The sequence below is a fragment of the Physella acuta genome, unplaced genomic scaffold (assembly GCF_028476545.2).
Source record: "Physella acuta isolate Inbredline_101_S28 unplaced genomic scaffold, ASM2847654v3 ptg000596l, whole genome shotgun sequence".
Classification (NCBI taxonomy): Eukaryota; Metazoa; Mollusca; class Gastropoda; family Physidae; genus Physella; species Physella acuta.
The window spans coordinates 150,345-166,174 of NW_026732115.1; the positions used below are offsets into that span (position 1 = coordinate 150,345).

Here is a 15,830-nt window from a genome sequence, read left to right on the forward strand (position 1 = left end):
CTGAATGAGGGGAAGGGGGGGGGGGTAGACAGATTTAATGATGTTGCTTTCACAATCTAGGGTTTGACGAGGTCATAAAGTTAATTAATCAGAAACGAAGAATTGACCACGTCATAACGTTAATTAATTAGAAACAAAGATTTGACTACGTCATAAAGTTAATTAGAACCAAACAGAAACGGGAAGCACTGTCGTAGTGTCAACACACAGAGGCTAGAGCATGTTCGATACTCAGTGGATCGATACTCGAGTAAATAATTGATCAGTGGATCTATTGTTTGCCCCCTCAAGGAGGAAACCTATCGATTCAATATGAATTCATCTATAGAATGGTATCGATTATGAAGATGTAAGGTATACCGTGGTATTGATTTGGTGCTGACAATAGTATTGATTGACGCGGTACTAATGTAAAGATCGATCACGTGATCTAGATGTGTAAGTGACGTGTAGGTCGAGCTGTTTGAATTTTTAAAAATTGAGTTGTCTCCCTGCCTGGTGCTCTCTTATCCTGAGTTATTTCCCTTCTGGGTGCTGTTTTATCTTGAGTTATCTCCCTGATAGGTGCTGTCATATCTTAAGTTATCTCCCATATATGTGCTGTATGGTATTGAATTATTGCCCTTCTAGATGCTTTTTTTTTTTGAAAATAGTTATTCCCCTTCTGATTGCTGTCCAGTCTTGAGTTATCTACCTGCTTTGTGCTGTCTTATCTTGAGTTATCTCCCTGCTATATGCTGTCATGTATTGAGTTCTTTCCCTTCTAGGTGCTGTTTTTTTTTTTAAATAGTTATTCCCCTTCTTATTGCTGTGTTGTCTTGAGTTATCTTCCTGCTTTCTTGCTTTGAGTTATCTCCCTGCTTAATGCTGTCTTGTCCATAATTCTTTCCCTTCTAGTTTCTGTCTAGTCTGCGAGCTGTGTTATCCCATCCCTCCCCCCCTCCCCAGAGTTTCTTCCAGGCATCTCTTCGGGGGGGCTTCGCCCCCCCCGAAAATTTTTTACCGCCCCCCCGAACGAAATGAAATTTATATAATTTATATAGAAAATATATACTTTTAACAGTGTCCGCCCCCCCGAAGAAAGTCTACCGCCCCCCCGAAAATTTCAAGTGCCCCCCCGGAGAAAAAAGTCTGGAAGAAACACTGCCCCTCCCTCTAGTTGCTGCGTTGTGATTAGTTGTCTCCCTGTTAAGTACTATTTCTATTAGTACTTAAGTAAGTCACCTAACATAACTATGTAAGCGGCCAGTCAGGTCAACTTACATAACTCTGTAAGCGGTCACCTTACATAACTCTGTAAGCGGCTAGTCGGGTCACCTTACATAACTCTGTAAGCAGCCAGTCGAGTCACCTTACATAACTCTGCAAGCGGCCAGTCGAGTCACCTTACATAACTCTGTAAGCGGCCAGTCATGTCACCTTACATAACTCTGTAAGCGGCCAGACGGGACACCTTACATAACACTGTAAGCGGCCAGTCAAGTCACCTTACATAACTCTGTAAGCGGCCAGTCGAGTCACCTTACATAACTCTGTAAGCGGCCAGTCGGGTCACCTTACATAACTCTGTAAGCGGCTAGTCGAGTCACCTTACATAACTCTGTAAGCGGCGAGTCGGGTCACCTTACATAACTCTGTAAGCGGCCACCTTACATAACTCTGTAAGCGGTCACCTTACATAACTCAGTTAACGTGTGGTGACAAGCTCGACAAAAACCCCCACGAGACCCAGTTCCGGTTGACTGCATCTGACAATGGCAGTTTCTAACCTGGTAGCCGCCCCGCCCCCCCCCCCCCCCCCCTGCACTGGCCGCCCTCTGTCTGTTTGATCACCACTCCACACCAGCATTGACTGGCGAGCAAACACCTCCACACAATGGCGGCCACGGTCTCAGAGTTTAGCTGGGTGAATCGGTTTGAAATGGCGGGCCGTCCCCTCAGAGTTTAGCTGGGTGAATCGGTTTGAAATGGCGCACACTGCAGCCTTTCAACGGCGGTGCTGAAAGGTTTTCTTCTGGTCAAAGCGTTAGTGGGTTAGCTGTCGACCTGTGTCGTCACGTGTGCTAAGGCTAGAATAGAGCTGGGTTCAAACCTTGAGAAAGGTTACGTTGTATAGAGATGTCAAGTCGTCTAATAGTACATACAAGTGGTCACGTGATGCTAGGCTTTTTCTGTCATTTCCGGTTTTCTAAATCCTACGTAAATACTTTTGTATAGAATATCACCGAATGACACACCAGAAAACGTCATTGGATGACACACCAGAAAATGTCATTGAATGATATCCCAGGATGCGATGGGCTGCTGTGTTGCTGTTTAAATGTGTTCACCCAGGCGAACTATATATAGTTTCAGCCATCTTTGAAAGTCTGTGCGGGATTTCCTGCACTTTGAGCGTCCCCAGAAAATCTGGAGAATCTCCACGCCTCACTGCGCACGGTGTATTCATACCTGTGAAAAATGTTTCGCCAGTTCTCGGTTAATAGACCTGTAACCGCCAGCTCACGGGTTCATTAGAGAAAACAATTTAGGCGGCACCGCGTATAAAAATAGTTTTCTGGCATGTTTCTTAATGTGAAATTATTTGTTGCTTCAAACTTCTGCCAGTCACTTCAGAGGTGCCGCATCACTCTGTCGGGTGGAATGTTTGTCGATATGTCGGCGTTGTTTGACTCTGTAGGACTTCGCTATACCTAAGTCTGGTTGGGTTGTTTCCCCGTTAGTGAGACGTGTTAAAAGTGTGAGATAAAGATGTGTCATCATGATGGCAATATACTTTGTGAACATCATGATGGCATCACATTCTTCCAACATCATGATTGTACCACATTCTTTCAACATCATGAAGGTACAATATTCTTTCAACATAGTGATGGCAATAAACTCTGTGTACATTATGATGACGATACGCTATGTTAATGTCAAGTTGGCATTGTTTATGTTACTACCTGCTATACTCGTATTTCTCATGTTGCTACATGTCATTATGGTATTTCTCATATTATTGACCTCATCATCTGCACCTAGCGTTGAACATCCAGCATCACCCCATCAACAATTCAAGCATCAACCTTATATAGTTGTATATTCTTATCTTTAATTTAATGGTACTATAAAGTTGGAGGTTTTGATCGAAAGCTTTGAGTTGAAATGAAATGTACATTGACGTCAGATTCACGTGAAACTTTAATTTCCCCAATCAAATTAAGACTTAGGCACGTCCACGCGGTTCCCCCAAAATCCCTGGAACATGCGGTTCCCTCGATCCTGGGAACATGCCTACACGCAGAGCTGGAGCCAATCATTAGCAAATAATCCCCATCTCCCCCATCTCCCCATCTCCCCCATCTAGCCCTCAGTGTTTATACGATGCCGGCCCTCGTCGTGTGCTCGTCTGGCACTCCGGCATCACGTTTTCCTATTGTAAACTATGTGGGGATTTCAAAGAACGGAGGAGGAGACTACTGTAAGACTCCCACTAGATGAATGGACTACTGTAAGACTCCCGCTAGATGAATGGACTACTGTAAGACTCCCACTAGATGAATGGACTACTGTAAGACTCCCGCTAGATGAATGGACTACTGTAAGACTCCCACTAGCTGGACTACTGTAAGACTCCCACTAGATGAATGGACTACTGTAAGACTCCCACTAGATGAATGGACTACTGTAAGACTCCCACTAGATGAATGGAGTACTGTAAGACTCCTACTAGATGTATGGACTACTGTAAGACTCCCACTAGATGGACTACTGTAAGACTCCCGCTAGATGAATGGACTACTGTAAGACTCCCGCTAGATGAATGGACTACTGTAAGAATCCCACTAGATGAATGGAGTACTGTAAGACTTCCACTAGATGAATAGGTTACTATAAGACCCTCGATAGATAACTACTGTAAGACTCCCACTAGATGAATGAAGAAGTGTAAGATTCCAACTAGATAAATCAACTAGGTTTACTGTAATACCTCCAATAGACGTGTAGGTCACCTTAAGATACCCACTACTTGATTAGACTACTCACACTAGGTAAGCAGCTTAATGAAATATTTCCATGTAGTGACAAGTTATAAGAATCTAAACAATGTAAAAGACTCCATTGAATCGAAGTTTATATGAGCATACACACGTTATAAAAACACACACACCCTAACGAGTTGCAGACTTTTTTTTCTGCGATCACAAGCTTGAATCTAAATCTGACCAATATTTTATTTTAAAATCCAAGCTAAGCTCATCGAAGAGCTGAGTTACTTGTTCAACTGAAATACTTAGCCCCTATTGTAGGTCAAGAACACATGTTTATATCAACCACCTCGCCATGTCAACAGTCCATGTACAAAACAGATGCAGGTCTTTCTCTCCTATAACATCAGCTTACTGGGTGCTTTATTTGTATGGGCTACTGTCTAAACTGACTGATCTGTGGAGGGGGGGGGGGGGAGGGGATTTAACGGTCTAAGTACAGATGGGTACTTTTAGATTTTTGAAACTTTCCAGCATATTCTAATCATCTTGATGTGTAAAGTCGTTTCTGGTTATATTTCAGGTGTGAGCTGAATGAACTTCTTACTGCTAAGACTGTACGACAGCAGGGCAGGTTAGAAGATTCTTAAGACAGGTCAAATATTCCTGACTCGACAAGAACTTCTGGAACTGTATCACATTTGTGAGCCCGTGCAAATTTCCAGGCTCAAAAGTTATCAGCTGGACACCACAGTTAACATTAGCAGCGGAACAAAAAACAAGGGAAACAATTTACAAGACTCGACGAATTGTCTGTCTTACCTCCCTTGTTATCGCAGGTAAGTTTTGAAAATGTTTCCCATTCGCCACATTTGTATTGTTATATTCTTTACACACAATTTTCTTCAGTTATCTACGGATTGGTCAACAACTGTGGGTCAGGTTTTCTATCGTCTTGTGTTAGGGCAATGCTTGATGATAGCTCTCCAAAACCCACCACTTATCCAAGCAAAAAATAAATAAATAATATATATATATATATATATATATATATATATATATATATATATATATATATATATATATATATATATATATATATATATATATATATATATATATATATAACCACTTCTCCAAAACCTACAAATCTAAAACCTTCTCTTCAAGAAGAATTTTATTAAAACATCTTTTTAAAAATCTTCTCCTATAAACGTTACGAAAATCAAAGTCTGTAAACAATTCTAAACACAATTTTTCTAAAATTAAATCAACATTTAATAGAGGACAACGTGTTAAAACTTGTTTTAGACCCGATAATTTTGCCACTGTCCGCTGTGGTCTGTCTACAGCCATACGCCATCTTATATCGTCGCCTCTACTTGCCACTGTCCACTCTGGTCATGCTAGTTCTGTCTACAGCCATACGCCATCTTATATCGTCGCCTCTACTTGCCACTGTCCACTCTGGTCATGCTAGTTCTGTCTACAGCCATACGCCATCTTAGATCGTCGCCTCTACTTGCCACTGTCCACTCTGGTCATGCTAGTTCTGTCTACAGCCATACGCCATCTTTTATCGTCTGCCTCTACTTGCCACTGTCCCCTCTGGTCATGCTAGTTCTGTCTACAGCCATACGCAATCTTTTATCGTCTGCCTCTACTTAAACTCTCGACCCGGAAGTCGTTCAATCGATATGTTAATTTTTAAACATGCTAATTAACGATGAAACCAAGAAAATTTCTGCCAGTTAAAAATGTAAACGTTTCTCACATATCAAATTACATTATGGCTTTCATTCTTTAATTTTTTTGTGGTAATTAACATGAAACCTAATTGGCTCATTAAATCTTATGCATCAAATTAACTTTTATCAATCTTGTAAGAGATCGATGTTAAAAAAATGTTGAATTGATCTTGCATTGTATGAACTCGACCTGTGTTTGTTGATGTTTGAAGGACAGAAATCATGTATTGCTCCGTGTATACACGGCTGCCTGATGTCAAAACGTTTGACCTGTGTTTGTTGATGTTTGAAGGACAGAAATCATGTATTGCTCCGTGTATACATGGTTGCCTGATACTGATCTAAAACGTTTGATTTATCGATCAGCTCATCTGACCGATCAGTTGGCTGTTCTGTCTTCCCATTGTCAAGTGTAACTGTTGATGGTTTTTCTGTCCCCCCCCCCGCACACACACACACCGCACAGATAAACACACGCAGATTCTACACACATCGCCACACAACACACTCTCTCCACCCACATTTAACACACACTTTCTTAAACAAGCGTTAAATATTTATTGTTATGTACCAGTGTACCACGTGATGTGGTTCTAGATGTGTACTACGTGATGTGGTTTTACCAGTGTACCACGTGATGTGGTTCTAGATGTGTACCACGTGATGTGGTTCTACCAGTGTACCACGTGATGTAGTTCTAGCAGTGTACCACGTGATGTAGTTCTAGCAGTGTACCACGTGATGTAGTTCTAGCAGTGTACCACGTGATGTGGTTCTAGCAGTGTACCACGTGATGTGGTTCTAGATGTGTACCACGTGATGTTGTTCTAGATGTTTACCACGTGATGTGGTTATTTTGATGTCGGCCTAGAAAGAATGTTGGTGAAATGTGTATGTCAGTTGTTTTTTAAAAGTTGGTAACATTTTTATGTCGGCATACAAAAAAATGTTGGTCAGATTTTTATATTTGGTTTTAAAGAATATTGGTGAGATTTTGACGTCGGCTTTTAAAAAAATGTTCAGATTTTTCAGATTTTAAGACGATGGTAAAAAAATGGAATGCCGTCAGCGTTATGAAACTTGTCGCGTGCTATTAGCATCAAGATGTATTCTCTTTGTATGCGGGTTATAAACCAAAACTTTAGACTTCGAAAAGCCAGACTTGGCCCTCCCTACACCAACCCCACCTCCCTAAATTTTCTCCTAGTGACCTTAAGTAAATGTCAACAGAAATGATGTGCAATGTATAACCAATGTATGACGTAGATAGGCCTCTCAGCCAATAAGAATTAGATACACCTCTGTTGATTGTCAGTTGTATAGCAAGTTGTATGGCCAGTGGTATCGTCAGTTGTATGGTCAAGTTGTATGGCCAATTGTATGGTCAGTTGTATGGCCAGTTGTATGGTCAGTGGTATAGTCAGTTGTATGGCCAGTTGTATGGTCAGTTGTATGGCCAGTTGAATGGCCAGTTGTATGGCCAGTTGTATGGCCAGTTGTATGGTCAGTTGTATGGCCAGTTGTATGGCCAGTTGTATGGCCAGTTGTATGGCCAGTTGTATGGCCAGTTGTATGGTCAGTTGTATGGCCAATTGTATGGCCAGTTGTATGGCCAGTTGTATGGTCAGTGGTATGGCCAGTTGTATGGCCAGTTGTATGGTCAAGTTGTATGGTCAAGTTGTATGGCAAGTCGTATGCCCAGTTATGTGGTCACGTGTTAATGCTATCATGCAGCATATATTGTGATGTGCATATTTGCGGAATGTACTGTGTAACTGACCATGAGTAGCACCGTTACTAAATATAGAAATATAATTGAAAGTCATTTTTTAAAAGTTGTTAGGTTTTATAAAAGCGCTAAAATTATTTTTATTGATGATTCTAATGGTTATAGGGGTAATTCGTTACTGTCCTTGAAAGATGATTATTACGAATACCATTTATAGGGATATTTATATTTGTTGTTTACAGAAATGTGATCCTTGCCATGACCCGATTCTAAATATGGTTCTTGATAGAAATTAGTTATAATAGATGATTCATGCCATGGCTAGGTGATAAAGGTGATCTTGTTATTATACAGTTCTGAAGGAAATCTTGTTCTGATAAAGTTCTAAAGATGATCTTGTTCTGATACAGTTCTAAAGATGATCTTGTTCTGATAAAGTTCTAAAGATGATCTTGTTCTGATACAGTTCTGAAGGTGATCTTGTTCTGATAAAGTTCTAAAGATGATTTTGTTCTGATAAAGTTCTGAAGGTGATCTTGTTCTGATACAGTTCTAAAAAAGATCTTGTTCTGATAAAGTTCTAAAGATGATCTTGTTCTGATACAGTTCTAAAGATGATCTTGTTCTGATACAGTTCTAAAGATGATCTTGTTCTGATACAGTTCTAAAGATGATCTTGTTCTGATACAGATTTAAAGATGATCTTGTTCTGATACAGTTCTAAAGATGATCTTGTTCTGATAAAGTTCTAACGATGATCTTGTTCTGATAAAGTTCTAAAGATTATCTTGTTCTAATACAGTTCTAAAGATGATCTTGTTATCATACAGTTCTAAAGATGATCTTGTTATGATAAAGTTCTAACGATGATCTTGTTCTAATACAGTTCTAAAGATGATCTTGTTCTGATACAGTTCTAAAGATGACCTTGCTACGGCCTGGCTTTAAAGATGCCCCCACGCAGAAAGGAATGTATTTGTTTACATCAACTTACCCGGAAGTCCATGGCTGTCTGGGAGGTCTGTGACGTTGTTAGACCTGATACCATCACACACCTTAACCATCCCCACACCTTAACCCTCCCCACACCTTAACCCTCCCCACACCTTAACCCTCCCCACACCTTAACCCTCCCCACACCTTAACCCTCCCCACACCTTAACCCTCCCCACACCTTAACCCTCCCCACACCTTAACCCTCCCCACACCTTAACCCTCCCCACACCTTAACCCTCCCCACACCTTAACCCTCCCCACACCTTAACCCTCCCCACACCTTAACCCTCCCCACACCCCGCTTGTAGTCTAAGTAAAGCACTAGCATGTAATGAACGTCAAGATTTGAAATCAAAATATCTGCAGAGGATCAATATAATTTTGTTTCCTTATTTGTTTAATTTGTTTCCTTCATTATTCTATACGTTAGATTCAGTGTTTCTTTCACCAGACTTTTTTTTTATCCGTGGGGGGGGGGGGGGGGGGAATTTTGAAGGAGGGGGGCGGACTAAAATTTCCGGACACTGTTAAAAGTATGCATATATATATATATATATATATATATATATATATATATATATATATATATATATATATATATATATATATATATATATATATATATATATATATATATACCATTTGGTTTGACTTTTATAAAAATCAGCAGTGTACGTACACGTACAATACAATAGTCACATGACCTTGTGGCTAGTGGGTTGTCTCATCTTGCTGAGCTCTACTCACTGAATACCTAAACAAAGAATGTCGAGTTACTTCCCCTGTCTCGCGACACTGTACAACAGAAAATGTTTCACCATATTGATTTCATCAGCGTCACTAAACACCCACTAGTATTATGTAAATCGTTGATTGGCATAATGCAATAAGCCAGTTCTTCGCATTGCCTCCCTTGTGTGGTAAAACTTCTATAAGTTAGGTTAGTTCCCTTGTCTGGTAAAACTTCTATAAGTTAGGTTAGTTCCCTTGTCTGGTAAAACTTCTATAAGTTAGGTTAGTTCCCTTGTGTGGTAAAACTTCTATAAGTTAGGTTAGTTCCCTTGTGTGGTAAAACTTCTATAAGTTAGGTTAGTTCCCTTGTGTGGTAAAACTTCTATAAGTTAGGTTAGTTCCCTTGTGTGGTAAAACTTCTATAAGTTAGGTTAGTTCCCTTGTGTGGTAAAACTTCTATAAGTTAGGTTAGTTCCCTTGTGTGGTAAAACTTCTATAAGTTAGGTTAGTTCCCTTGTCTGATAAAACTTCTATAAGTTAGGTTAGTTCCCTTGTCTGATAAAACTTCTATAAGTTAGGTTAGTTCCCTTGTGTGGTAAAACTTCTATAAGTTAGGTTAGTTCCCTTGTCATCACCGGGAGTCCAAAGTCCGTCACGTGACCAACCTATAAATGTCTCCAATGTTTACTTTTGTTGGTGTCACATGTCACGTGTTTTACCGAGCTAAAAATGGCGGCGATTGTTTGTTGGCGAGACGTCGGTGGTAGCCGCCATTAAAAAATAAATTTCATTATCTCGAGATCTTCTTAACCTGGTTACGACGCCGTGTGTTGACTCGATCCATCTTTACACAACCAAATATTTGTGTGTGTGGTACACGGTGAACTTGTCCAGGATAGGTCTAGGTCTTCCCTAGACATCAAACCACTGGAGTCGTGATTGTTATAAGGTGCATAAAGTACATAAGACCCTAGACTGTCCCCAATGGCAGAATCTTTTAACTTTCAGAAGTACTAAATATGCCCCCCCCCCCCCCCTCTCTCCTCGACGAGATTCGCTCATGCTGCGTAGAGTATTTAAGAGTGCGGTTATTCTTCAGAGAATACATTTCGTCTTGTTAGCATTTGGAATCTACGCGGTCAATGGAAAACAAATGTTTGCCCTTCTGCTTTTGGAATTGAAAACGTAGGCAGTTAACGGCTCCTGCTGACTGTAGACGTGATTCTATATGACGAGACGTGGCTCTAGATGTCATGATATGACCTCTGGCTCTAGCTGATATAACATCTGGCTCTAGCTGATATAAGATCTAGCTGTAGCTGACATAACATCTGGCTCTAGATGTCATGACATGACCTCTGGCTCTAGCTGATATAAGCTGACATCTGGCTCTAGCTGATATAAGCTGACATCTGGCTCTAGATGACATGAGATGACATCTGGTTTTAGATGACATGACATCTGGCTCTAGATGACATGACATCTGGCTGTAGATGTCATGAGATGTGAACCGCTTCTAGCAGCTACCAGTATTTACGACTGGTGTTATTGGACCATAAATTTTGTCCAGTCTTGCGATACCTGACACCATTGGTTAGACTTGGCGCGACCGTGTCGCCTCCAGAACGGTGGAAATATTGGAGTGGGTTCGAAACCAAACAGTACAGAGTCTTCATCTCTAAATGTACACGCGATACCGTCCCGTTTAACTTTTAAACTCGCGAGGTTGGTGACATCTATAAAACTATAAGATCAACTTAACAAAACTAAAAGCCAGACAATTTGATGTTAGTATTTTTTGTTAGAGATATTTTTGGTGTGGTCAAACATTTGTCTGTGCTATTTTCGGTACCACTTAACCATCACGACCTTGTACAGTGTGCACATCGCTGTGTGCACGTCCATGTGTACAATAATACAACTGACCCCAGGTAATTAGCATATTTGAGCCCCGCCCCTACAACAACAGATTGCGTGCTGTGTCCACACTGGTCGGCCGTCCTTCAGTTGCCTCACGGTTGTGGGGGCACGTTTCGACAACTCATCGATGCTCTCATCTTTCAATCGTTATCTCCCCTATTTGAACCCCCCCCCCCCTGCCTTCTCCACATCTCGAATATAAAATCCCTCAAGCGCCCTCCTCCTCCAAGCACCTGAGTCTCACCCCCCCCTACTCCGCCGAACACCCCCCTCCCCACTCCGCCAAGCACCCCCCCCCCCCAGTCTCCTCTTTACTGGGACTGTCAACCTCTTATCTCAGCTTCGACATTTACCCCAGCCACCGCCCCACCCCGCCCTCATAGGAAAACGTTGTAAAATTTCATAAGATAGTCGCATTAACCAACACACTTAGAGACGCACAACGCCTTATCTGAAAGCCTCTCTAGACCAGCCCCATACCAGCCCCACACCAGCCCCACACCAGCCCCACACCAGCAGATAAGTAGTGAGGGTTTGTGGGACACCCAGACTATAGGACCACGTGACACCATTCGTTTGCCTAAGGTACATAGCGGTACAGGGCGTAGCCTTAAGGTGGGATCTACTGCTGTCCCTAACCTGAGAACAAAATGTGGGATCTACCGTTGGCAATCAAGGTGTGATCTACCGTTGATATTTGAGAACAGGTGGGATCTACCGTTGACATCCAAGGTGGGATCTACCGTTGACATGAACATGATAACACGGTTTTTTTTTTTCAAAGTAGTCTGGATGGTGGTGGGTTGTCTTCCCCAGAAAATGTCTTGGTTAATTCACCTTTTAAAAAGGAACATCTCACTCCAAGCCTCGAGTACACCATTCTAAGAACGTTTAAAAATGTGGCCGATGTAGTCTTAAAAATAATGTGTTCAACTAGAAAACCGAGTTAGCGCCCATGAGAAAGGGACAGCACTCAACAAACGTCGACATCAGGTAGGGGAGATAAAAGTTCTTACTAGAATGCAATCGGAGAAGCAGTGAAGAAAGATTGTATTTGCCTTCGTTTATGCGACGGTAGCCCGTCTTTGATATGCTGCTATCATGACGAGAGGACGGCGTACCGAGGGTTTTATTCAGGCTTTTTGTGATTATTTGACTAGTCATGTTGACTTTGTCTAAGTATTAAGTATGCGGTAAATTTTTTCAAGGAATTTCTTGATTTGCGATGTGGGTTTTGGGTTGCCTACCGCCAGTTATGCAACATTCTGTTGGTCTTGTAGAATTACGCACCACTAACTTGTGCAGCATTTTGTTGGTCTGGTAGAATTGCACACCACTAACTTGTGCAGCATTTTGTTAGTCTGGTAGAATTGCGCTACATGAAGAACCAACTCAGGCAAAGATCAAGTGCCCGTAAGATTAACACGGGATCACAATTTATGGCCGTCTTGAACTGTGGTGGCGGTTGTTAAAGTTTATTGTTCCACTAAATGTGACGGGAAGTTGGTGGTTTTGTTTTTCTGGTACGGCATCTAAGTTTACTCGGTACAGTGGTCAGCTTCCACTAAGTTAACTCGGTGCGATGGTCAGCTTCCACTAAGTTTACTCGGTACAATGGTCAGCTCCCACCAAGTTTACTCGGTACAATGGTCAGCTTCCACTAAGTTTACTCGGTACAATGGTCAGCTCCCAGCTTCATGACGTCTAAGTTTACTTGGTACAATAATCAGCTCGCAGCTTCATGACGTCTAAGTTTACTTGGTACAATAATCAGCTCGCAGCTTCATGACGTCTAAGTTTACTTGGTACAATAATCAGCTCGCAGCTTCATGACGTCTAAGTTTACTTGGTACAATAATCAGCTCGCAGCTTCACAATGTCTAAGTTTACTCGGTACGATGGTCAGCTCCCAGCTTCATGACGTCTAAGTTTACTTGGTACAATAATCAGCTCGCAGCTTCATGACGTCTAAGTTTACTTGGTACAATAATCAGCTCCCAGCTTCCTACTTTTTAAAATCTTGTCTGGCTCATTTTTCCTACCAGGTTTTGCGTATTGCGATCTATTTGATAGATTCAAGAATGTGAAACACAAAAATGTGGTAGGCTTAAATAGTTATCACATTTAAGATTCGCTTGGATTCAGCCTGAAAAGTTTAAAATCTTAACACATATGTGTGATAAGTTCAGAGATTGAACATATCAGTGGGTTAAGCTCAAACGTATGTAAAATTCAATATCTGAACACATAAAAAATGTAAAGTTCAAATTCTGAACACATCAAATTATATTAAGCTTAAATATTGAACACACCAAGGTGTGTAAAGTTCAAGATCTGAACACACCAAAGTGCAAAGTTCAAAATCTGAACACATCAAAGTGTGTAAAGTTCGAAGTCTGAACACACCAAAGCGTGTTCGGGAACGACACACACAGCCGGCTCGCCATCGTCAATATTTACTTGCCGGATTCTACCTTTCCACTTGCCTGTTTGGTAGCATGCAACATGGCCAGATTTTAGCCGGCAACATGACCAGTTCTCTAGGCAAACATTTGCACACTAGAGCGCTTACAATGGACTATTTCGATTTGTTCGGCTCCATTAGCAGTTATCAGGAGTCAACTGTCTTACTGTGCTTCAGGTATGGGATAGCCGACCGTGGCTGAATGAATACACAGGAAATTTTCTTTTCAAGAAGACGCTCTGCAAGATGTGTGTCTCGAACGGAGAGTCGTGGGATATTTTCATGGAATATTTTTCAACTTACGGTAGTCGGTGTAGTTTATGTCGATGTTTAATTGATGATGTGGTTTATAGTTAGTTTCTCTCATTAGAATGTGTGAGGTTAAAATATCTGGTTTTGTTGGTTTTGTAGCTAGCAGATTTACGTCATAACAGAATTCGTTTATTTACATTCTAAAACTACGACTCATAAATATTATCAAATGATTTAACTTTTGCATAGCCGCTACATTATAAGGAGTTATTTGTTTCTTGATAACATTATTTACCTGCTTGACGGTACGTAGGTGATTTAAATTTACAACCTTGATTCTTAGGTTAGGGTAGAGCTAACATGATGGAAATATTTCAGATGTTTCTGTGGAAGTTTTCAATGTTTGTTGTTTGATGTTTCTGTAGAAGTCTACAGTGTTTGTTGTTTGATGTTTCTGTAGAAGTCTACAGTGTTTGTTGTGTGATGTTTCTGTAGAAGTCTACAGTGTTTGTTGTCTGATGTTTCTGTGGAAATCTTCTCTTCCAAATGTTCTTGGTGCTTCTCTATATGTTAGAGGTTGTTTTTTTTAACGCAATTTCCATTCTGGAGAATTGCGTTTATTAATCCGTCATTTCTGGATGTATGAATGAATGGATGGATGGATGGATGGATGTGTGTCCGCAGCTTTAAGTCGTATCTCCTCCTCAACGAAGCAATATCGATGACTAGTTCCAAAAGCAATTATGTTAAGCAAGTTACGAGGATGAACATAGGCCATAAAAATTCCGGGTTTCTTTCATGGATTTCCCGGAAAAGCCAAAAAACCTCGAAAAAAAGCAGTTTTTAGCCCATATCTCGACAACCAGACAACTTAGCGACTTGAAACATGTACCAATCGATTCCTGCCATAATTTAGAACAATTTTGCCGAAGAAAGTTTTCAAAAATATCCTTTCGTTTGGTCACAAAAATTTTTTTGAATTAATTAAAATTTGGACCGAATTAGTAGGCATTTTATGCAACCACACCACACGCGTCATCACGTTCAATAGCTGCGCCATCACGTTCAATGGCTGCGACGTCACGTTCGGTAGCTGGGCGCGCAATGGTTTTTAGTCATGTTACTCTATTGCAAATAAAACATGTAAAATACTGAAAATTTTTTAATAAAAAAGGTTTTAATAACTAACCAATGGTTTTACTAACCCTGCTCTTGATTTACGCTACGACAGAGCTATTTTTAGATAACACAAGGAAATTGCGCTAAAATTGTCACTAGACTTTTTTTAATTACTTGTTGTTTTTTTTGTTTACTTCTCAAATTGGTCATATTTTAGGCCGCTGTATTTTTAACTCAGTACTTTAACAATGTCTAACCAGAAAATCTAAGTTTCAGAAAAACTAGTTTTTTTTAAAGACTTTTTGAAAAGTCTAAAAATATGAAATATTAATAATGTTAATAGCTTCGCAAATAATTATCTTCATATTGATGAGTGCGTATACAAGTAATCGTCGTTTTATCTGTAAACCGTACTAAATTTGATTTGAGCACTTTTAATGGTCACTCACACCAATTAAAAGTTGATCTGTAACCATCACAACAAATCAGCTAACGGAGAGAGCTCAGGACAGCTAACTCACACCCATAAACATGCGAGGCTCTTTAGTAGGGCACAGATTATCCGAAACTGGACAAAGCGTTTGGAAACACATCCAGAAAATCAGTCAACGGCCCACATGGCGCATAACATGTTCACAGTTCATACTTAACTATTTGGAGGAAATCCCCTACAAGATTAGAATTACAGACGGAGAAGAATTAGTTTATTTTATCGGCACTATGCAGCAGAAGATGATGTGACGTCACAGCAAAAATAAACGTCATCTTTACAGAAAACTGACCTTGAATTTACCAAAAATTTGCCCATCTTTTCTAAAGTAGACTAAAAAACCTACGTCAATCAGAAAGTAGACTAGAAAACCTACATCAATCAAAAAGTAGACTAGAAAACCTAC

General features: G+C 40.5%; 1 protein-coding gene across 1 annotated transcript in view; it reads left to right on the top strand.

Annotated features, from left to right (window-relative positions):
• The first annotated feature begins 12,568 nt into the window (after positions 1-12,568).
• The window catches only part of LOC131947508 (uncharacterized), a 60,617-nt gene continuing 57,355 nt past the window's right edge, over positions 12,569-15,830 (top strand). Inside the window, exon 1 of the mRNA XM_059308728.1 lies at positions 12,569-12,622. The gene's annotated coding sequence lies outside the window, so the exon portion shown is untranslated. The remainder of the gene's footprint in view (positions 12,623-15,830) is intronic.